At 39.1% G+C, this 22,744-nt stretch overlaps 1 long non-coding RNA gene across 1 annotated transcript in view; it reads right to left on the bottom strand.

Annotated features, from left to right (window-relative positions):
• Positions 1-7,563: 7,563 nt before the first annotated feature.
• The window catches only part of LOC102006066, a 31,305-nt gene continuing 16,124 nt past the window's right edge, over positions 7,564-22,744 (bottom strand). The window contains exons 2-3 of the long non-coding RNA XR_264564.1: positions 7,864-8,000; positions 7,564-7,623 (exon numbers count right to left, since the gene is read on the bottom strand). This is a non-coding gene — a long non-coding RNA (uncharacterized LOC102006066). The remainder of the gene's footprint in view (positions 7,624-7,863; positions 8,001-22,744) is intronic.

Genomic DNA, 22,744 nt, shown 5'->3' with positions numbered 1-22,744 from the left:
GGCTGACTTCCCTCTTGAAGTCTATGTCTGCAGATTTGAGCTGATTCATTTGGAAAGTCTCCATGCTGACAAATAAGTTGGGCTGCAATTGTAGGCAAAACAGAGTTTTGAGAGGCTCTGAAAACTATTTCCCACATAGATTTTTCTTCTATCATCTGAAGTGGCTTTTAATGGTGATCACTGGCACCAGGAGATAAAATCAGCTCTTGCAGATGTCTCCATCCATAGTTGAACATGTGGGGCTTTAAACATAAAGTTACAGCTTTTTTTGAAAGAGAATACCCACAATCCTTCTGCTGCTGTCTGCGTCCTTGGCTTGCTTTCAGAGATTTTATGTTGTTGAAGTATTTTGGGTTTTTTTGCTTGTTTGTTTGTATGTTTTGTATGTTTTCCTCCTGATAAAAACGAGCAGTGAAAAGTCCTATGTTATAGGAAGTGAACATGTTGCCGTAAAGTTGACTTCAGAACCAGATGCCGGCATTTCCTTACAACCCAGCTCAGAGCTGGTTCCACTTCTCTATACTGTACTCAAACTCGCCTCTGGAGAGCAAAGTGTCCCTGTGTAGAGATTTTGTGAACTCCTTACAAGTTTTAAAGAGATAGAAGTAATGCAGTTGCTCAAGAGACATACCATAGCTCCAAGACACATTTCCAGTTCTCCCCCTTGCTGTCTGATCTTGAGCCCTTCCTCTGTGCCTCAGTTTATCTATCAGCAATACATAAGTGGTAATAACACTTATCTGCCCTCTTCCTACCCAATAAGTAATAAATCAGGATGCTGGAACACTCTGCAATCTCAAAGTATATAAATCAAGCACAGCAAAATACAGAAACCATCAATATCATCACCTTAGGTCAAAAACAAGATTGAAATTCCAGGCTCCAATGATGAAAGGCTAGTGGGTGGAAATGCTGTCGCTGGCCCACAATGCTTGTCTCGTTGTTTAACATATTTGCCTTCAGATCAAGGAGTCATCCGTGAAAGACAACCTCACAGTGCAGCAGCATTGCTATAATAGCAGACTGACAAAAATGGAGACAGATGGCTGCTCAGCAGCAGGTTTTTAAAATGAATTTACTGTTTATATAATGTGCTAGATTGATGACACCAGTGACTGAGTCTGCCACTTAAAGGGAGAGATCAAGGGGGACAAGGACAATGATCTGGGAAGCCTCTCATCAACCCACCGTTCCTGCCAGTCCAAGGCAGAAGGTTCAGGCTGGCTGCCAAGTCCCCAAAAGACAACCAGCATCTGCAGTCATGACCATACTTTCTGCAGAACAGGAGTGCAGATTCAAGTGCATTTGTTTTTTACATTGGCAGAAAAAATGGCAGCAAGTGCCAGCTGTGTGAGGACAGGAGAAAGATCAGGGCTTTTCTTCTGGTAATTGTCTTGTGAAATAGCCTAGGGTGGAAAGAATGCATTCTCCAAAAGCAAACACCCACCGAATAGTGATATAAGCAATCGCTATAGCATAATCCTTAAAGAAATGGTGCCTCATCAAATCCCCCAAAATTTGACAAGTTCCAAACATTATTTCTTCCAATTCTATGCAATTATGGGTCAATCCTCCCAGGCTGGAGTGAGTTTTATGCTGTACATCTTCCATAATGTCAAAGGACTTCTGCCAATCCCTAATGGCCTAGTTTTGTTTTCCCAATCATTTCGTTGAAGACAACACAAACTTTAATAAAAACACTCAATTGTGATCAGCACTGCTAAGGCGCTGCAAGACCTTTTGGAGCTTCTGTGAGTCAGTGACATAAGGCAATTAAAGCTGAATAACTGTGACCATGAACCAAGGAATACTACTTCTCAGACCTGTGAATGCCCATTGGCTGAAAACTGCAGTGATGTATCCTCTACTGACCTGTTTATTCCATTGTCCTTTCACTGACTGTGGTTCAGTACCATAATGGATTTGCATGTGTGTGTTTCATAAAAGTATCTATTTCCAATACAAATAGCAATAAATGGGTCTGTGCTGAATGAAGTATGATTGTAACCTTAAGAGCCATTCTGGCTTGATGTTCAAACACAGCAGCAATCTTCATAAGGCTTGCAGACCAAACACTCTGACTACTTCTGGAAAATCACAAATGCCTACAACCACTAGTCCCTGCCTGGAGGACTGGCCACATGCAGAACATTATCCCTCATGCAGCTAGTGCTAGGGCTTTGCACACTGCAATGGAGCCCCTGTTAGACATGGCCAGACATCCTAACCATAGCTGCTTTTGAAAGTTACAGAAAGAATCACCAGAAAAGAGTTCCAGAAGGTGAGAAATATTGCAAGACCAAACACCATTCGGAAGTATGAGGCTAAGGAACAAGAAGTAGGTCAATAGGAACAGTGAAAACAGCTGAAATTACTGTCACCGTGATGATGAAAGAGCAGGTGAGGAGCAATCTCTCCTGGTCTGTGGACCCTGCATGGGGACTTGCTACGAGGCTACCGGGCTGGCCTCTAGTCTCACTGGGTTTCCTTTCTACTCTGTTTTGTACCTAGGTTAAGTTTAGCATACACCTGTTTGCTGCATCTCACAAGAATCTAAGACAGGTGTCATCGTAGCTTGGATCAGCTCAATGTCAGGGCCAGCACTTGCCTTGAGATGGATTTAGAATGGCTTCTCTGAGAGGTCACGTGAGTGTCTGAGGTAGCCTGCATGTGGAGGAGAATTTATGTAGTTACCTCCACACTTACACATTCAACAGTCTTTAGGACAATGTTCCAAAACAAACAGCTTGCAGTTGTAGAAATGTCCTATCCTCAGTATCTCCAGACAGAGATTTTGAAACAAACACCACTGTTAAATAAATACCACTTTCATTGCCAGTGGATCAACAAAAGCTTAGGAGAATTTAGATACTTATAGAAAATTAGAAAAAAATATGACAAAAAGAAAAAAGAAAAGAAAGAAAAAAGAAAAAAATATGACAAAAAGATTAACTCTTTCTAAAAGACTCTGGACAACCTGGGTGGGGTGATTCACATTTGTAATCCCAGGACTTAGGAGGCTGGGGCAAGAGGACTGCCACAGTTTAAGGCCAGCCTGGACCATATAGCAAGACCTTGTCACTGAATGAATAAATGGATGAATGAATGAATGCATGAATGAATGAACAAACCCCAATAAAAGTAAAGCACAATTACTGGAAAAAAGACAGCTTCTTCAACAAATGGTGTTGGAAAAACTGTCTTTCCACATGCCAAAGGCTAAAACTAGACCCATGCCTCTCATCATGCACTAACCTAAAATCAAAGTGGATCAAAGTTCTAAATATTAAAATAGAAACACTAAATTTTCTGGAAGAGAGAATATGTAGAAATCTTGAAGACATAGGTATAGGTAAAGATTTCATGAACAAAACCCCAATTGCATGGGAAATACTATAATCAACAACTGGGATCTCATCCTATTAAAAAGCTGTTGCACAGCAAAAGAAACCACCAATAGAGTGAAAAGACAAACCACAGAGTGGGAAAAAATCATAGCCTGAGGTTTTTCAGGCAAAGGACCAATATCTAGAACATATAAAGAACTGAAAAAACTAAGACCATCTAAATTTAGATATCCATTCAAAAATGGGCATCTGAAATGAATAGACACTTCTTATATGAATAAATACAAATGGCAAGTAAATGTGTGAAAAAATGTTCAACATCACTGGTCATTAGAGAGATGCAAATTAAAACAACACTGAGATTCCATCTCACCCCAGAAAAAAATGGCTATCATCCAGAAATCAACCAACAACAAATGCTGGCAGGGTTGTGTCAAATAAGGAACACTTTTCCCTTGTTGGTGGGAGTGTAGACTGGTACAACCACTGTGGAAATCAGTGTGGAGATTGCTCATAAAACTAGGATTACAGGTTCCATTTGACCCAGCAATTCTCTTTCTGGGTGTCTTCCTGGAAGAAGTAAAAGCATCACACCACAGCGATATATACACATCCATGTTTACAGCAGTGCAGTTTGTAATAGCTGAATCCTGGAAACAACCCAGTGTCCATCAACTGAGGAATAGGTAAAATAGACGCGGTTTTTTTATACAGTGGAGTACTACTCAGGCTTAAAAGAGGATAACTTGAGACATTTCTAAGTAAATGGATGCACCTTGAGACCATACTCTTACATGAAATAAATCGGACACACGTTGTTTCTCTGGTGTGAGAAACTGAAAGGGTAAATAAGGACCAAAATGTATATTAGATACTGGGAAATAAGAAGAGGCTATTCATATGGGAAGGGGAACAAGGGAGGGGGGGATGGAAGAGAAAAGAAAAGTATAGAAGGAAGAAAATGGAAACAAAGCTTTTGTAAATAAGGAGGGGAAGAGGGGTTGAAGGGAGGAGAGGGGATGGGGAAAAAGAACCAAGACACAAACTCCCTCTGATGACTGAGATCAGTATGTATATCTAAAATGTACTAAAAAAAGTTAAACAAAATAAATAAATAAATGAAAGAATGATCTCCAGAAAAGAAATCAAAGCCCCAGCACAGGGGTGGCACACCTTTTAGAGATTTCAGTGATGTGAACAGCTCACTTTGGCACACGTGCCATAGGTTCGCCACTGCCCAGAATACTGCAGCAATCTGTTGTTAATGATGTCTTTCCGATATAAACACAATCCCAACTGCACAGTTTTGGTCATCTGGTAGGAGAGAGGGCAACAGAGGTTTCCAGTGATACTCAAAGGAAGTATGGGGTCAAGAGAAAACAGAAAATGACTACTTCTGGGGAATGTTCTAGGCAATGAAAGGGCCGCTGTTAGCCTCTAAAACAATCTTGTGTAAATTAGGAAAAGGTGCCTCTTCTGGGCACACAAATTCCCAAGCCTGTATTCATGCCTCAGTCAGAGTAAGGTAGGCTGGATTCTGCCTTCATTCCTCCTCTTCACACGGCGTCCTTGTACAGTGAACAATCAACGAACCCTTCCCATGGCATAGAGAAGGGAGAAGAGAGGGACTGACAGGCCAAGTGGGATAAAAAGAATCACTCCGAGAGAAGCAGAACCTGAAATAGAGACAGAGAAAGAAGAGAAAAGTAGATGTGGAAGGAAAATTCATTTGGAAAAAACAGAAGAGGAAAGAAAAAAGAAGAGGTGCCGGTACATTGGACTTTTTCTCTTTGGTTCATTATCACTTGGTCATGAGAGTGAGGCCAGTCTAGGGGACTACTCTGACATGCAATGCACCTGTCATAAACAGGACTGTGTGAGGCACTGATTGAGCAGGACGGAGATCTGGGAACTGCGCCTCCTGCCTGCTGGGGAGAGCAAAGGATGAAATGAAACATCTGTCAACCACCCTGGGCCCACCAAATTATGTGTGATCAATTCTGACCAATTCTGACCAGGCAAGGTGAGGGAGGTCCAGTGAGGTTAGGCATTTAGAAAGTCAAGCTGGACTGGAGGAAAAGAACCAAACAACTAACCAACCAAGCAATATCCTTGCCTGCAAGACACATATTAGTGACATATATAGCTGCTATAGGATTAATAAAAATGCCAAATCCCGCAGGGCATCGTGGCTTGTGGCTCATGCCTATAATCTGAGCACACAGGAGGCTGAGGAAGATCACTGTGAGTTCAAGGCCAGCCTGGGATAAATAGTGAGTTGAAAGCAGCCTGAACTGAATAGTGAGACCCTGTCTCCAAAAAAAACAAAGCCAAGTTCTTACTTAGGCATTTGCAATCATTACAATTTCTGTTAAAAACAAAAACAGTGATCTGACCCACTCTCTCTGTACTACCATTAACCTCAAAAAATTTCCTCCCAGCTACCCATCTGCCTTGTGTCCTGACTTCAGAGATTCTTTTAATAGCCTGGGGGAGAACCTCCTTATAGAACACAACATTTCTTGTATCCATCATGGTGGTACCAATTTAGAATTTTCTGAGCACCTGGAATTTAGAAACATCTTTATGCTTTAAAATTCTTGAGCTAGAGCTCAAAACAGCCATGGTTATTGTCATCTCAGGTCCTCACTGAGGAGATCCCTAACAGCTACATGAAAGCTAAGCCCAGAATATGTGGATGGTTGCAGGAAGACAAATGATACTAAAGAGAGAAGATATACTAAAAATAAAACAAACCCACTGCATGCTGTTATTTTAGCCAGTACTCCAAGGTTGTGTCCTAGTTTTCTGTTTCTTTGACTCAATCAATCAAGCATCACTCCTTGAGCATTAGCTACTGAGCCAGTCTTTGCAAGTATAGCACGGGATGAGAAAGAAACAATCTCTGCCCCAAGAACCTTACAATTACATTATTAAAAAGAATGACACAATAATATTTTAAACTGAGATCTGAGGCCAGAATTGGAGTGAGCTTGACGATGAAATGAGAAAGAGGGGACCACGTTGAGGAAGAGCCACACAGAGCTTCTGAGGCCAGTGTGGCTTCCACACAGCTCATGGGAAGTGATGGTGGACCAAGTGCAGACCAGTCACTGCGCTCTGAAAGGCCAAACTAAGGATAACCTCTGTTTATTCTCTTTTAGAGTGAGTCTTGGTTTTTCTCCTTGTCTCAGCTGTCTGTCCGAGAAATATGTGGAAATAAATATAACTTGTGTGAAATGGCTAGCCCATGTAGATCCACTATAGAGACTCCAATATAAAGAAGTCAACAACTGCATTTCAAATCATAGGAACACACAAGTCTCCAGGCACCCTTCTCTACTTCCCCAGCTCCAGACAGAGCCACTGCACTATCTAAGAGACCCTGTGGCCTCTCTTGGCAATGGATTACAGAGCTTCCAGTAAATTCCATTAGCTTGAGCTTCCTGACAGCTCGCCTAAGGCTGCCCAGCTTCTCTGTGGGAACAGAGCCCAATCTTTTAATATTAATACCATTGGTTCTAAGAGGTTAAATAGCACAAATGACTTCAGTATGTCCTCTTCGGGTCTCTATGCCTGCCATTTAATCACTTTAATTCATTTCCTATTCATTTTAATCAATGAAATGCTTAGAGAAAGAAAGGAATGATAGTAGAAGAGAATCTTAGAATTATGTTTAAGTAATATCTCTAAAAATGTATAAAAGCTTTCAGTTCTTTTCACTTCCCTTCTCCTAGTCAAATTCAACTACTGCTACACAATAGAGGGAGTCAAGATATTCCTTTAGCATATTCAGTACATGATTTTGTGGCTAGAATAAGAAATAGGCAGAGATATTTCTACTTTGGGGATTGCTGGGATTTGAGGGATGGTACTGTCTCTAGGCCTCCGAAAGGGTTCTGATCTGGGTCTCAACTCTCCTTCCTGGAGAGTGATGGCGAAGAGTTTGCTGACTCCTGGGCTCGCGGGTCTCAACAGGAAAGCGTGTGTGGTCAGTCAGTGGTGGGCGGGGGTGTGCTGAGTCCCAGTAAGTGTACTACATGCTCCCCAGCCCTGACAGAGGTTTAACAGACTTCATGGGTGTTTGAGCTTGACCACTTGTGGTTGAATTCTGGCTTAGCTCTTACCCTATTTGTCACCTTGAAATTGAGAAGTTGAGGCCATAGAAGGGCCATACAACAGAGCGTGGGGACCTTGTCTAATTAATTAGTGGTACCTGTTCTGCCGGGGGAAACTTCCTCAATCTTCACTGTCCCGTGCACATGAACAAAGTCACCTGAACAACAATAACTCATATGATTAGTTTGTAGCCCCCCATGTCCTGTTGCAGGATTGCCTGTCCTTTGGAAATTCTTCACCTCTCAGATCTTTCTGTAGTTCCTTACAGGTCACTCTCACTGCCCCATAAATAAGCCTATTCTCACAGGTGTCACTGGCCTACCAAATATAAAGTGCTCTTCCACACCCCAAAACACCCAACTTTGCTCTGATATTCTCAGGGCAGGGTAGTCCTCACCAGTCCCACTCCTGGTCTCAGAGGTACAGAGGGGATCGCTGTTCCCCCATCAGGTGTCGCTTCTGATGTGAAGAAACTCCTTGGTGATCCTGGTGTCTCCCCTGCCAGCCAAGCATGGAGAAGCTTCTTAAGTGGATCTGTTAGGTAGAATTCTAAGAATGACTCAATGATCTTCACCTGTGACATGTGAGTGTAACCTGTAGACACAATATATCACTCCTGTGGTTGTGTTACCATAGCTGGTGACAGAAAGATTAGCCAAGTGGGTCTAACCCAAAACTAATGAGCCTTTAAGTATCTGAGGCTCTGCTGATGCCATGAGGCTGGAGGGCCCAGGTAAAGAGAATTGCAGGTACAGAATTTCACCTCTTGAAGCTGAAGGTAGAGCCTAGTGATCAGCTGAGAGAAAAAAATGGGAACGGCAGTCCTACAAATGCAAAAAACTGAATTCTACCAAACCATAAATGGGCTTGGATGTAGATTCTTCCCCAAAGCACCCGCTAAGAGCTGACACCTTGACTTCAGCTATGTGAGGCCCTAAGCAAAGAATCCTTTTCAGCCCCTGGTTAAACTCTTGCAGGCCCCATTTGCTTATGATGACTCTAATGGGAAACTTTACAATTCCACCTTGAGGAAAGGATTGGGGTTCCCTCCGTCCATTCACGCATTCATTTATTTACAAAACAATGGATGCCCGTCGCATGCCAAGCCCTGTCCCATGTGCTGGTGATACAGAAGGGACGCCTCAAAGCCCCATTTCTCACAGAGCTCATTTCGCTTGTGAGGTAAAGAGACAGACACATACCTGTGTCTAATGATTCCAAGTTCCATGAAGAAACAAGACTGGGCACGGAGACTGAGAAAACAGAAGGGGAGAAAGTGTTTTACATGGGATGGTCAGCAGTGGTCTGTCTGGCAGGGACACCATTTGAGCAGCATAAGCATGAACTCTGCAGATCTGAGGAGGAAGAGCACCATGGGCAGAGGGCATCCCAGAGCAAAGGTACTGAGGTGGAAAGCACTTGGCATGATGTTAGCAGTGATGTTGATGGAGAGAAAGGAACCAGGAGGAGGCAATGCACAAATAAGGGTTGTGAAGTTTCAGGGTTGATCATATAGAGCCCCATAGGCTACTAAAGAACATTTTTTACTCCTTAATACCATCACTTTCCTTTGTATTAGGTCATCATAATTTTTGCTTTCTTTTCTGAGGTAGAGTCACTATACAGTCCAGGCTTAATTCTTCTTGCCTCAGCCTCGGATACCCAGGAGCACAGACTTGCACCACTGTGCCCAGCAGTAATATTCCTTCTGCTATGCACCGAAACTCGTGCCGAGCAATGAGTTCTGTGTTGCAAAAGATGATTTATTTTTTGCACCTGTCCATTAAGTTTTAGTCCACAAGTTAAGACCAAAACACATACAAGTGCCACACTGAAGAATGCTGACATTAACCCTGGAGGATATAGATGCGCTGGAGCGACTGAAACAGTTTCGTGAGCTGACTGAACTTTGGTAGCAGAGGAGCGGGAAGTTATCTGCTGGTTGTATAACTAAGTCCCACTAACAGTTACCCCTGAGAGTTGGTGATGGCTGGCTGAGGGGTGGTGGTGAAGACACTGAATCGCTACTGGATTCTGTTAGAAGGTGGTGTTAGTAAGACTTGTGGATGGTCTGAGGTACGGCATGCGCAGCAAGGAGGAGAATTCAGAATAACACTTGCCTCTGTCTAAACTCCAACAATGGGTGAGGCTCAAGTGCTTTCTTGGGAAACACTCTGGCTTCCAGCTCAGTTCTGTCAGTTCTCCAGGAGCCAGCAGAAATTTCTGAACTCAGTGGTAATGTCCAGGCTTAATTTGAGCTCCCTACTTTGCTGAGTATAGTTACAGACACTGCCACATTTCTGTCGGAACACCAGAGTTGTGATGAGGGCAAAATCTTCCAAGCAAGAAAGATCCTTGACTCAGCATTCAGTCTGTCACCTTCTTTAGCACAAAAGTGCAGGAAAAAACATAGCTTTGGTTCCTGGGCCCCAGCTCCAAGAGACTTACACTCTTTCCCCAGCTCACCTGATCACAGGGTTGAAGTTTAAATATGAAGCCTGGAAATAAAGTGTATTAGATTCTGCATGTGAGCAGGAGAACCAGTCTAGACAGGATTTCATGTGTGCTTTAGCTGATCAGCATAATCATTGCATTGGTGTATGAGCAGAGAATAAGTTTTGGAATTCTTCTGGCATGAAAATTACATATGATTTCTGAGTGCAAAGTGTCATTTTATGAATATAAAGAAAAGTCCAAATAAAGTAAACTTTTTATATTGTACAGCTAAAAGCAGCTGGTCTGTGCAAGATGGTGCACAGCTATTTCTCCTCCTCCTTCCTGTTAAGCTCAGGTACAGTAGGTATCAAAGGAGAGGAAAGGGTGGTACGTAGTAGGTAAGTTGGTGTAGGGCCCTGGGACTAGTAGAAAAACACCAAAGAAAAGAGCAGAGGCATGGAGGCTACCCAGACCAAGGACTCCCAGTCCTCAACTTAGCAGCAGCAGACCACCCAGGTTATTCCTCTCCATCTTACTAGAGCCCCTCTCACCTCAAAGGCAGATCAATTAGATCCCTGCCAAGGCACATCCTGCCATGGATGTGCTCTCCTTTCCTGCAGGCCTCACTCACTCCTTTTCCCCTGGGAGATACCAAGGCAGGCAGAAGACCAGGAGAGAGCCGGCTATACCAGGTGACTGGTGCCAAAGGCTCTGGGTTTCCGTGGTCCTGAGACTGTCCTCCACCCCCGAGACACTAGAGAAAGGAGTTACAGCAACTAAGCTGGCAGTCTCCAAAAATTAAAAAGTTACAACAAACATTAGTGCATAAGTGATCCTGATATTTTCGCAATTCAGGATTAATACAATAAGCTGGCGTATATATGGCAAGGTTGAGCTATAGGACCAATAAAACATTCTTTGTAAAAGTCTTTATCTAGAAATTGAAATGTCCAGGTAGAGTTTCTAGCAGCGAATGCCCTTAACCTTACCTTACGTTTTAAACAGAGGCAGATTGAGGTTAAATTGTAATACACAATTTTATTGGTATGTAGGAAGTAAGAAAAGACATTGGTCTGTATAAAACTCTAAAATAAAATTTGATTTTCGGCTAAGGTGCTTTGGGGAAATACACATAAAAAAAAAACTTTCAAATAAAATTGAAATATGCTTTTGAGCAACAGTCCAGGGTAGCAGACCCCCCAGCTGTAGTAAGAAGACTTGCTTTACAGGCCAAAGTTTAAATATGAAAACAGACCATTTCACAGAATTAGGGTAGAATTTAGGTTCCTAGGAATATCCGGGAAAATGTCAGCTGAGATGAGCAATGAAAAACTTTGGAAAGCTCCCAAACCAACCATATCTAAAGCAACAAACCAAATAAGCTTGCAGTTTTCAGAAACCAAACTAGGGAAGAAAGTAGAAGGATGGAGTGGGGAGATTAGCTCACCAACATTTCAGAGCAAAGGAGGACATTTATGAGAAGCCAGTTAAAGATGAATTTAGAAAGGTAAAATAAAACACCCCCCATCGAGATGCCATATAAATGGTTAAGTAAACAAGTTGCCTCTGTTTATCTCCATGTTGAAGACAGGAGCCCTCCATGTGTTACCTGCTCTATAAAGAACGGTAGAATAGATTAGCTCTCATGAAAGCCAATGAAAAATTTTAAGAAAATTCTAGTATTACCCAGAAATTTTTTATATGATACCCAGGCAGTGTTTATTATCCATATCAATAATTCTGAATACAGAAAGTAGAAATGTTGATGTTCAGTTTATTTGCACACCAGGGATCTTGCTGATTTTGTCACCACCCAATCCAAATACAGTTGACCTGAGAGTCCTGCATTATAAAAGGTCTAATAAAACACTTAGCTTTTAAGCCACTGTGCTCTAATTTATGACATCTGCCAGGGAGTGACTATAACATGGCCATGGTTCTTTTATAAGATGTGTGCAACTGAATTTTTTTTTATTTTCAAGAGAATTAAGAAAAAAAATAACAGCAAAATGTCAACAACAGACAAAAACAAAACAAAGCAAAAACAATGAGAGTAATACAGGGTTTCAGAGAAAAATGATAGGGATTAACAGTGGCTGTTCTATTACATATTTTTATCTTCATCAAAGCTGATCAGATTACCAGATATAAGGGAATAAAAAATAAAAACAAAAAATTATAAATGATACAGAGTTCCGCCAAACAAGATGATAGGAATTCAACAGTGGTGTTATGTTGCATATTGTTTTCAAATTAGTTGTTCAGATTACCAGACATAAGCATGCAAAATTTTACTCAGAAATTTTTAAAACACAATTTTCAATTAATGAAATCTTGTTAAGTACATTCCTTTCATGGTGGAAAAGATTTTTAAAATGTCTTTGTATAAGGAAATAAGTATTGCTTCAAGCTAAGCTACAGAACCAACCTAAGTGCCCACCAGTGGATGAGTGGCTGAAGGAAGTGTGGTGTACCTGCACAAGGGAACATCGTTCTGCCCTGAATGAAACCCTGTCACTTGCAGGAAAATGATGGAACTAGAAATCAAGATAAGCAGTGAAATACGCCAGACGCAGAAAGACAGAAACATGTGATTTTCCTCATCTATGGAAGCTAAAAATAGTCCACCTAGACGTGGACTAGTAATTTGGTGTAGACAGGAATTAGAAAGGATAGGTATAGGTGGGAAAAAAGGAAATTGGATTTGATCAGTGCATGCTATAGGAATGTATGGAAAATGACACTGAACCCCATTAATATGTGTAATTTTTTATCCTTTCAAAAATTTAATTAAGTTTATTGGTACAAGTTAGATATGCATAATGATCACATTCATCATAGGGACTTTGCACCTGTGCATGATATATCTTTTTTCTTTTTTGCCATTCCCCTCCCCCATTAACCCTACTTCCCCTCATTTACAAAAGCTTTGTTTCCATTTTTTCCTTCTTTTCTCATTTTTTTCTCTTCCTTCTTTTCCCCTCCCCCTTCCCTCATCCCCCTTGCCATTTGGACATTTTCTTCCTCTTTCACAATAACTATATTATTATACATTTTGGTCCTCATTTACACTTTGAGTTTCTCACACCAGAGAAAAACCTTGTGATATTTGACTTTTTGAGTCAGGGTCTCATTATGCAGTTCAGGCTGATCTTGAGCTCACTTTGTAGCCCAGACTGACCTCGAACTCATAACAATCCTCCTGCCTCAGACTCCTGAGTGCTGGGATTACAGGCATGCACCACCACGCCCGGCCTCAATGTGATATTTGAACGTGGGTGTCGAATTTATTTCACTTAAGAGTATGGTCTCAAGGTCGATCCATTTACCTAGAAATGTCTCAAATTCATCCTTCGTTGTGGCTGAGCAGTATCCCATTTAATAAAAAAAGCACCATATCTTCTTTATCCATTTATTGGTTGATGGGCATTTGGACTTTTTCCAAGATTCAGCTATGACAAATTATGCGGCTATAAACAAGCTTGTGCATATATCAGTGCGGTGGATGCTCTTCATTCAAAAAGATACCAAGAAGGGGAATAGCTGAGTCAAATGGAGCCTCTAGTTTCAGTATTTTGATGAGTCTCCTCACTGATTTCCACAGCAGTTGCACCAGTCTATACTCCCATCAACAGTGGAAAAGCATTCGTGTTTAGCCACAGGTCTGCCAGCATTTGTTATTGGTTGGTTTCTGGATGATAGCCATTCTTCCTGGAATGAGATGAAATCTCAGTGTTGTTTTAATTTTCATTTCTGGAATAACCAGTCATGTTGAACATGTTTTCATATATTTATATACCGTTTATACTTCTTCATCTAAAAAGTGTCTGCTCATTTAAGATGCCCATTTTTGCACTGAGTCTTTAAATTTGGGAGATTTGATTTTTTTGAGTTATTTATATACGCTAGATATTAGTCTTTTGATGAACAGCTGGCAAAAAGTTCTTCCCACACTGTGAGTTGTCTCTTTACTCTTGGTGATTTCTTTTGCTGTGTAAAATCTCTTTAATAAGATGTGGTACCATTTGTTGAATCTTTGTAATATTTCCTGTGTAATCAGGGTTTTGTTCATAAAGTCTTTTCCTACACCTATCTTCAAGAGTTCTACCTATTCTATCTTTCAGCAGATTTAGAGTTTCTCTTTTAATATTTAGATCTTTGACCCATTTCAATTTTAGTTTAGTGCATAGTGAGAGATATGGGTCTACTTTTAATCTTTGGAATGTGGAAAGGCAGATTTTCTGACACCATTTATTAAAAAGGCTATCTTTCTTTCAGTGAACATGTTTGGTGCCTTTGTCAAAAATAAGTTGGCTGAGTGTATTTGGAGTTGTTTCTGCATCTTCTAAGTCTGTTGCATTGACCTTCAAGTCTGTTTTTTGCCAGTAGCATGCTGGGTTTTTTTTTTTTTTTTTTTTTTTTTTTTTTTTTTTTCCGGTACCAGGAATCGAACTCACGATGTTGCACTTGCCAGGCAGGCGCTGTGCCGCTGAGCTAAATTCCCAGCCCCAACATGCTGTTTTTATCATAGGTGATTTGTAGTATAATTTCAAGTCAGGGATTGTGATGCCGCTGCCTTACCTTTGTTGCTCAGAACCTTTTTTGCTATTCTAGGTCTCTTCTGGTTCCAAATGAGTTTTAGGAATGTGTTCTGTAATTATGTGAGGTATGCTATTGGTATTTTGATCAGGATTGCATTAAATCTGTATAACAATGTTGGGAGTATGACCATTTTCACTGTATTGGTTCTTCCTACTCAAAACCAATGGATAGCTTTCCATTTTCTGATATCCTCTTCAGTCTCCTTTTCCAGAATACTGTAGTTTTCAATGTAAAGATCTTTTACTTCCTTCATCAGTATTTCATTTTCTGGATGCTATTGTGCAAGGTGTGGTTTTCCTAATTTCTCCCTCAGTGAGTTTGTTATTTGTTTACAGGAATGTTATTGCTTTTTGAATATTGAGTTTGTATCCAGTTACATGATTAATTTATACATATTAATCAAAAATAAAATGATTTTTTGAAAAAAACCCTGCTTTTTGAATCCAGAAATCTGAGAAGTGCCCACTCTACATGGGCTGAAAGTTTGTCAATTTTCAAAGACATTTGTAGCCCTGGAGCCAACTGCTCCCTAAAACATAATGAAGATGCTGACCGTGACCTCCCCAGTGACTCCATGGGTTTCCTGCCAGGATCCTGTCTTCATCGTCTTCCCTTCCTAGCGTGAAGTACATGACCTAAGTCTTTAAACATGGAAAGAGTTTCTAGCTTGCTAAAAGCTTTGTGATAAAGTAATGGCTTCTATAATCCATTAAATAAAATGTTTAGAGATACTCTTTTGTGTCTTTTTGCATCATAAAATTAGTTAATAATATAAAAACTTTTGAAAATACAAAATGTCTGAAGAAAACTGTTTTTAAATCAACCTTAATCTCACCATCCAGTTAACTGCAAGCTATTTTATATCTTTCTAGCATTTTATCTCGTCACTTTTTAAAAAATGGGATCACGTTATATGAAAATTTTATTCTCCTTATATATTTTATTTTCTTTTATCAGTACTTTTCAATACATGATTTCAATCATTCCTTACTCTTCTATCCTATAGATGTACCATAATTTTTTTTGACTTTATAAATGAATAGTTTATAACTGACTTTCTCTGTTGAAAGTTGTTTTGAATAATCCTGTAAATAAAAATTTTTTCCATCTCTTATTTCTTTCTGATTTGTTCACAGATTTGGAATCTCTGGGTCAAATGACATAATTTTTTTAAGGCCATAGGCAATGAACACATTGGTTTTGGGTTTTTTTTTTTCCACTCATGTAGTTTTAATTTCAGATATTTACCTGAAATTTCTTACCCTTGCTCCCAGATATTTCACAATTCATAATTTTTCAGTCTTCAAAAATGGAACATACTGCAAATACTACATACTATATTATACAGTACTCCCAACAGATCTAAGACTGCTTCATATAACCAAGCACATTAATATTTATACAGTAAGTATATGAATATCTATACCAAGCATGATAAAATACATAAGTAACCTCTTAGCACTTTAGGTCAGGGTTTATCGTCCAATGAGTTTTGGTACCAAACTTTAAAAAATTTTTCAGTTTTAGAACTTTGGAGATTTTAAAATTGTAAGTTGTGGATCTCTTTATATAATGGGGCACTGTATGAATAGATTTCTTTTTTTTCTTTTTTCCTCCTTTTTTCTTTTCCTCCCCCTCCTCTACCCGTTTCTTCTTTAAAAAAATTAATCTTATTGGTACATTTTAGATATACATAACAGTCACACTCATCATAGGAATTTCTACCTGTATAGGACATCTTATTCTCCTTTTTACCCAATCCAGTCCCTCCCCTTTAGCCCATCTTCCCCTCCTTATTTATAAAACCTTTGTTTCTATTTTTGCCTTCTTTTCTCGTCTTTTCTTTTCCTTTCCATCCTTCACCCCACCCCCCTCCTTTGTTTTCCATCCCATTTGAACATTTTTTTCCTCATTTCCCAATATCTATTATATATTTTGGTCCTTACTGAACACATTGGTTGTTAGAAAGCTATACTAAATTATACTTTATTCACCCATGTGTAAAAATGTTTGCTCCTGCTGGGCGTTGTAGCATACACCTGTAATCCCAGCACTCAGGAAGTTGAAGTAGGAGGATTTCCAGGAGTTTGAGGCCAGTCTGAACTGAGACTGTCTCAACAACAAAACCATATATATCTATATCTGTATATATCTATATAAATATATATATAATTTATTTCAGTACATACTTGAGAAAATTTATTATAAATTTGTGGGAAGAAGTTTGTTTCCAGCATTGACTGACTAGATTGTTTCAGATAAACTGTCTGGTTATTCTTAACTAGAAATATTTTCAAAGACAAGAAAACTACCAAGAAAATAAGACTTTGGAGGGAAAGAATTTAGAAGAAGGAAAGAACCAAAAAATAAATCTAGCATTTAGGGCCACTTTTATATTTTTGGTTGTTACTAATACTGAAAGTGAAAATGGCAGCTAAGAATCTAAAAGGCAGAGCAGAACTGTCGGAAGTCTCAGGTTGCAGAGTCAAAGCTGGAGGAAGAACCTTAGTAAACACCCTGGAATTTTAGGTGATCCAGGAGACCAGTGTCCTAAAGTCTTAAGTCACACTGGATTGATGTGATCAAGTCCCTGGCCTACTTAGCTCCCAGAAACAAAACAAATTCTCTTTAGAGGAAGCGAGCACCTCCCCAAGCTATGAATGACCTCTACAAATTTTAATTTTATACAAAATGTTTAACACTCAATCACAAATAAGTAGGTATACAAGTAAATAAAGATAACAAGAAAAAGAAAGGAACAGCAGACCACAGAAACAGCAACAACAAAAATATCTAGATATTATTAAGTAGAAGACATAAATTGTTAGATTCAAGAAATTAAGAAATGAAGTTACAACTAACCAATAAAAAAGGAAACAAATAACATTCTAAAACTTATAGCTGTAAGTGAAATTTAAAACTCAAAAGATGGAAATAACCAAATGCCCGTTAATAGATGAATGGATAAATAAAATGTAGTACATTTATACACAGTAATATTCAGAAATGGAAAGAAATGAAGCACTGATACACAGTACAGTATGGTTCAGCCTTGTGTTATGTGGAAAACATGAGCCAAATACAATCACTGCATGATTCCATGCATATAAAATGTCCAGAAAAGCAAATCTATAGAGACAGAAAGTAGATTACTGTTCAGGTAGGGGTGGGTGTGCTGGGATCTTGACAGGAGATGGCTAGGGGCTACAGAGTTTCTTTTAGGGATGCTATGATCTGGATCTTGAATGCTTGGAAAGCCTATGGGTTGAAAGTTTGTTCCCAAACCCATGGCACTGTTGGGAGGTGGTAGAAGCTTCAGGATATATGGCTTAGTGGAAAGAAATTAGGTCATTTGGTGGTTTGTCCTTGAAGAATGTATTGGGACTCTAGCCCCTTCTCTTCCTCTCTTTTATACTTTCTGCCAAACATGAGATGAGCTGATTCCCCAGCCACATGCTCCCACCATGATGTATGGCCTAGGCACACACCCAAAGCAACAGGGCCCACTGATCATTAACTGAAACCTCTACACCATGAACCAAAATAAAACTTTCCTGTTTTTAATTTGGTTGCTGCAGGTATTTGTTACAGTAACAGAAAGCTGACAAACATGGGAAACAATAAAAATGTTCTAAAAATGATTGTTGTGATAAATACAAAACCTTGTGAATATCTTAGAAGCCACTGAATTGTACACTTTAAAAGAGTAAATGATGTGTATTTACATTATTTCTCAGTAAAGCTGTTAATAAAAGGCCTTAATGGATAAGTTGAAAAGGTAATTAGGTAAATTCAAAAGCTGTTTGGTAAACTGGACTGTATGTCAAGATAAAATGTATTGAATGAACATTAAGGGACAAAACCATGGAAAATTATATTTTCCTTTAATCTTTGAATAAAGTAAAATAAATTGATATAAATTTTGTATGTAGCCCCCTTGCTGTTTAAGAATATTTTTGTAGTCCTAGATCATGTAGGTATCTTTCAATGTTGTGTTATATTTAATATTTATATGTGTGAACCCAGGGAATTTTTTCACATAGCAGAGTGAGAGTTAAGTTTTACTCTCTCTTTCCATGCTGTTTTCCAGTGCAGCTATGATGTTTCTGCCTTGGAGCCAGCTGGCCCTAGATGGAATCCACTGAAACTGTGAGCCAAAATAAACCCCTCCTTTAAATTGTGAGTGCCTGGAACTTTGTAGCAGTAACAAAAAGTAACTAATACAGTGACTTAGTCTCAAAATAAGGAATGTAAAAGGGCTGGGATGTAGCAAGGTGAGAAGGCTAGGTTTAATCACTAGTACCAAAAAAAAAAAAAAAAAAGTATTCTTCAGAAACAACAGAGAAATAAGAAACTCACAAACAAAAAGAAAGTCATTATTAGCTAAGGTATTATACAAGAAATAACAAAGGGAGTCCTCTAGAGAAAAATAAAAGGACAATAGGCAGAACATCAATCCACATAAATAATTAAGAGTATGGCAGAGGTAACCTCATGGGTAAATATTTAAAATATCATAAATGAAGATTTTTATTGCAACCTTTTTCCTACCTGACTCAAAGGAAAACTTTATAAAATAATGTCTATAAATCTATGCTGATAGATACATAATGTATGAAGATATAATTTTTATAACATTAGTAGCACAAAGAAGGAGAAGGGCATGACCCTCCACAGGAGCGAAGATTTTATGCAGTATAAAATTAAATTGGCATCAGTCCAAACTAGACTGTAGCAAATTAAAATGTTAAATTTAACATCTAGGACAATTATTATGACAACTCAAAAAATGGTAAAAGAAATAAAAGAATTGAAATCATGCGTGTGTGCTTAATACCAAAGAAGACAATAACATAGAAAATGGCAGGACATGAGGAAAACAAACAGCAAAGTGGATCCTAACTTAACAATGATTACATTAAATATAAGTAATTTAATCACTGAAAGTCAAAACATAGATTGGCAGAATGGATCTTTCAAAAAAGGAAAAACATGTTCTAATCATGTGCCATCTATAAGAGACAGACTTTAGGTGCAAAAAACAGATAGTTTGGGTTTAAAATGGGAAAAAAATTACAGTGTAACAAATAACTAAAAGAGAGTTAGAGGTCCCATACAAATACAGGATTAGCTGAAATATTTTAAAAGAAAAATTACTGCAAAGAAGCGGATTTTATAATGATAAAATGTCCAATATATCCAGAAGATATAGTAATTATAAATATATATGTACCTAACAACAGAACAAAAAATATGAAATAAAAGCTGACAGGAGACCAAAATGGCAGACTGGTGATCAGCAGCAAAATATACCCTCAACAAAACCCAGAATCCAGACACCTGAAAAATAACAACTTAGTGAAGAGCAAAAAGGAAGTAGTCTCCAGGAATTGAGAGGAAGCTGACAGTAAAATCATCAGCTACAGGGAAAGGGGAGAAATTGACTACAATGCGGAGAAAAAAAAGAGGCAGTCTGAAAGTTCATTGCAGCATTGGGGAGGGGAACCTATCTCCACATATGGAAGGTAAGACTGTAGGATCTGGTGTCCCAGGGAGAAAAAGTGCATGAGGCCAGCAGTGATAGAGACAAGAAAAGCCCATGGCTATTGTAAACTCTAAAAACAGCATAGCATTTTGCTCCAAAAGTGACTCCTAACATATGGCAGGCAACAGTTGGAGAAGTAATCCAGTGCAGCACTCACCATGGAGCCAGAAAGTAGTTATACTCAGGGGCCATTTTGGGAAGGGGTTGATTATTTAAGACTAAGCCACAGGGGGAAAAAAAAATACAAATTGATTTCTCCTTAGCATTTCCAGTGTTACCCTCCCAAAGTGACTGCATGAGAGACAGCTATGGGACAGACTCACAAACTAGGATCAGAATAAACAGGTACCCCTTGAGAAGTTTAGGCTCCATTTGGGAAACACATAATCCCCACTCTTTGGGGTGAGAAGGCAGGCCTTCAAAAGTGGCTGGATCTTAAAGGGCTGGCATTAATGCAGCAGTTGACTTGAACCCTTGCCTGGCTCCCCACATCCAGCACAGATCAGAGGTCTGAATGCTTTCCCCATCTACCAACATGAAGAAGGACACAACTCACTTGGACAGTTGCCACAACCTGGGGTGAACGGACAGAGAGAGCTCTGGAGCAAGAGGCAACTAACAAACTCACAGGCCATAAAACTAGGACAAAAGAAAAAAATTGTGACTTGCTGAGTTCCAAAATGGAGAATTCTTGAAATAAACCACTTGTTCAAATATACAGAGAAATTATTTTTTCTGGACTTATTTCTTTTCTTTTCTTTTATTCTCTATTGGTTTTGTGACATTTAGGTTTTTTCCTTTTTCCATTTTATTTCTTTTCTCTTTTTCCCTTTTACTTTATTTATTTTTCCTTATTTGTTATTTTCTGTTACCTTTTAAAAAATTTTATTAATTTCCTTATGCTTTTTAATAGGATCTTCTATGTCACATTTCTTTCCCCTTCTTCCATTGCTTAATTTTTCAATTTTTTTTCTCATTCTTTCTCCTGTTCAGCATCCCTTCTATCTTTAATAGTATAACAATTAAGCTTTAGATATTTAATTATTCTATGCTTTTACTATTGATTGTTAGTTCAGGAATCATTATTGTATTTAATAGATATGTACTGTATGTCAATATTTTGTGTGCCTTAATATTTATGTAATGATTTGTAGATATATTTTCTATAGTTAATGATATATTTTTGTTTTTTTTCAATATCCAATTTGTCTATGATTCTATTATAGTTGCTGATTTAGTTGCTATTGCAGGGGTGGCATAGTAGGTACTATTAGTAGATTTTTCTCCATATGTCAACATCTGGATTGCTTTTCTGTCATTAACAATACTGAGGTCCATTCCTAGTGAGCTGGGTGCAGGGTCAATTACACCTTATCCTTCCCTCCTGAATTAATGGAGATGGTTGGAACTCGGGACAGAGGCAAAGGCACCTGCAAACCTCAGCACACACAGGTAGCCCCACCAAAAGTGTATCCCTGAAAACATAAACTAAAGAGATCTCCATACTAGGAACAAAGTCCACTATAAGCACCTGCAAACCTCAGCACACACAACAATGATTACAGAAAGATGAGGAAACAAGACAGTAAAATGCCTCCCAAATCTCCCACCTCCCTCAAAGCGGATCCCTGGGACATTAAGTGAAAGGAAATCAAAAGCCATACTGCTGAGCTAATTAAAGTGATGAAAAAGGAGACTCAAATACAGACCAAAACTGCAACTGGAGAGTTTGAAGAAGTATAATTAAACAGATAATGGACTGAATAAACAAAACATTAGCAAGTATAAAAAATACACAAATAAAAAGCTACATGAGCTAAGCAAAGTGATACAAAACATGAATGACCAGTTTAGCAAAGAATTCTCATCCATAAAAAATGACTGGATATAAATCTATGAGATTAAATATTCTATTGAGCTCAGCCCACACTGTCACGGTTCCCAGCTGAAACATGCAGAGAGCGCCAGGTATTTCCCAGTTAATCCCTGAGGGCAGAGCGCACAAATCAGGACCCAGCCCACATTACAGACAGAGCTCTGGCCTCTCTGCTCCTGCAGCAGAGAGGAGGTTTTCACTCTGAAGCCCCAGGGACTTCACTGGCTGTGGGTGGGCGAACAGACTCTCAGCCCTGCGTGACCTGCCCCGAGAGAGTGAGTGCTCCAAGAGCCGCTGAACCGAGGTTTGAGTCTGTGCTTTGCCTTTGCCCAGACGCCCTAGCGAGTTGAAGGCTGGGGAAGTCTGGGACTGATACCCATCTGGGCTACATCCGGTTCCTGTATGTGTCCTGAACTGACTGGACACATAGATTCAGGTGGTTCACAAACTGTAGATCCTGCAGTTTATGTTTGAATTATGCCTGATCACAGTGCAATGAAATTGGAAATTAACGACAAAAGGAACTCCAAACACTCCATAAACACTTGGAAATTAAATAGCAACTTCCTGAACAACCAATGGGTCACAGAAGAAATTAAAGAGGAAATTAAAAGATACCTACAAATAAATGAAAATGTAAATACAACTTACCAGAATCTATGGGATGCAATGAAAGCAGTCCTCAGAGGTAAATTTATAGCAGTGAATTCACACATAAGGAAAACAAAGAGAACAAATAAGTAGCCTAATGCTGCATCTTAAACTTTTAGAAAAAGAAGAACAAGTCAGGCCCAAAGCCAAAAGAAGGGAGGGGATCAT

This window comes from Chinchilla lanigera, unplaced genomic scaffold (assembly GCF_000276665.1).
Source record: "Chinchilla lanigera isolate Chin_1 unplaced genomic scaffold, ChiLan1.0 scaffold00117, whole genome shotgun sequence".
Taxonomy (NCBI): Eukaryota; Metazoa; Chordata; class Mammalia; order Rodentia; family Chinchillidae; genus Chinchilla; species Chinchilla lanigera.
The sequence above is the reverse complement of the archived record's forward strand: the minus strand, read 5'-3'. Positions and strand labels throughout refer to the sequence as shown.